Below are 2306 nucleotides of genomic sequence, written 5' to 3'. Positions count from 1 at the left end.
TGGACCCGATGATTACCAGGACCCTAAAAACTGGGAAAGGGAACAAAAGGTCAGAAAAAGGAGATGTTGCTGCCTAGCATGTGTGAGATCCTGTGTGGTGTGTATGATTCCTCAGCCCTGCAAAAGAAGGGGGGAAGCAACATACAAAAGTCAGAAGCTTTTTTTCTTTATTTTAATATGGAGCACTTTCATGAATTTTTGCTGCATTCTTGAACAGGATCCATGCTAATCTTCTCTGTGTCGTTCCAATCTTTTCGTGTATGTGCTGCCAAAGCAAGTTCATAAGTAGCTTGTCTTTATACTAACAACTAATCTGCTAAGCAGGGAAGAAATTGGGGGTTGGGAAGTCCCACTCACGATAGCTTTTTAAAAATAGGAATAAGAGCTAGGCGGTGGTGGCACATGCCTTCAATCCCAACACTCAGGAGGCAAAGGCAGGTGGATCTCTGTGAGTTCAAGGCCAGCCTGGTCTACAGAGCGAGTTCCAGGACACCCAGGACTGTTACACAGAGAAACCCTGTCATGAAGAAAAGGACCTTTCTAACTGAAAACTTTAAGAGACTGGAAAGAAAATGAAGAAGACCCCAGGAGATGAAAAAAATCTCCCATGCTCATGGATTGGCAGAATTAGTATTGTGGAAATGACCACAATACTGAAAACAATCTATTGATTCAAAGCAAACTCCTTCAAACTTCCCATGAGTTCTTCACAGTAGTGGGAAAAACAATCATAAAATTCATATGGAGGCACAAAGGGCTCTGAATAGTTGAGGTAATTCTTAGTAGAAAGAGCCAAAGTGTCACAATATATGGTTTCAAATTACATTATGGAGCCACAGTAACAAAAATAACATGGTACAGCTGCAAAAACAGATCTGAAGGCCATTGAAATAGAAGACCCAGAAATAAACCACACACTTATAGCCACCTAATTTTTTGACAAAGATGTCAAAAACATACATTGGAGGAAAAACCATGGTTCTAGAAAAACTGGATTTCTAAATAGATGAATGAAACTGGATTCATATCTCTTCACCCTGCACACATAAAACAAATCAAAATAGATCAAATACTTTAATGTAAACCTAAAATTTTGACAATGTTAGAGGTAAAAGACTGCAACATGGCGACATTCTAGGACAAAGAGATGGCCAAGCAAGGCACTTGCCACCAAGCTTGACCATCTGAGTTTGATTTTCTAAGACCCACACGACAGAGACAGAGAACAAATTCACACAAGTTATTTTTTAACATTTCATGTGCTGTGGCATATGTATGATCACACACACACACACACACACACACACACAAACACAAGGAATGTAAAAAAATGCAACCTCTGCCCTTAGGTTCTAATGTCTTTGGTATGGGAAGGTGCTTTGCAGGATACCAAAAGAGAAATGTAAATCCAACTCATTCATTAAACCTCTGATCTACGATGGTGTCCCATCTGTAAAATATGCTAGGGCAATGGTGGCACAACCAACCAATGTCTGCCCACTCCATGAGATGTAGCCCACACCTGATACTGCTTGGGTGATCAAGAACCAGAGACTAGATATCCCAGAGACCTAGGGTAAAACCAAATACTACTGTTCTAAACACACACATGCACATACACTCACACACACACACACATGCGCACACAAAACAAAAACCAATAAAATGACCCAGAGGGAGACCATGGAGCACACAGCTCTAGATAACATGTCTCCATCAAATCCCTCCCCTCAGAGCTCAGGGAATCCCAAGGAACATGAGGCAGAAAGAGTGTAAGAGGCAGAGGGGATGGAGGACAACTGGAAAAAGCTCTCTGAATCATCTGAGAAAGCTCATGTGAACTCACAGAGAGAGTCTGAAGCAGCACGCACAGGGCCACGCGGGTCTGCACCAGGTGTTCTGCATATATATTATGGCTTCCAGTCTAGTGTTTTATGGGACTTCTGAGTGTGTGAACTAGTAGGGCTCTGATTCTTGTCCTGCTCTTGGGGCTCTTTTCCTTCTGTTAGTTTACCTTGTTCAACATCGATGTGAGGGTTTTTTTTTTTTATTGTTTCATCTTGTTATATTTTATTTTGTTATGTCTGATTCTTGTCTCTTAGAAGCCTGTTCCTTTCTAATGAGAGACAGAAAGGGAATGGATCTGGAGGCGAGGAAAGGACCTAGGAGAAATAGGGGGAGGGAAACTACAATCAGATTATATTTTTAAAAAAGTGAAAAAAGATATAGGCACAAAGACTTTCTGATCAAGACACCAGCAACACAGGAAAAAAATGTAAAGAATTGACAAATGGAACCAACCAGGT

The 2306-nt window shown here is 41.0% G+C and overlaps 1 non-coding gene across 1 annotated transcript; it reads right to left on the bottom strand.

Annotated features, from left to right (window-relative positions):
- Positions 1-171: 171 nt before the first annotated feature.
- On the bottom strand, positions 172-277 carry LOC125391441 (U6 spliceosomal RNA). The gene has a single exon (XR_007229129.1). It is a non-coding gene; the product is annotated as a U6 spliceosomal RNA (small nuclear RNA).
- Between the last annotated feature and the right edge of the window lie 2029 nt (positions 278-2306).

Source organism: Myodes glareolus, chromosome 16, assembly GCF_982192425.1.
Source record: "Myodes glareolus chromosome 16, mMyoGla1.1, whole genome shotgun sequence".
NCBI lineage: Eukaryota > Metazoa > Chordata > Mammalia > Rodentia > Cricetidae > Myodes > Myodes glareolus.
Note: the sequence above shows the minus strand (reverse complement) of the source record. Positions and strands in the feature narration are given on the sequence as shown.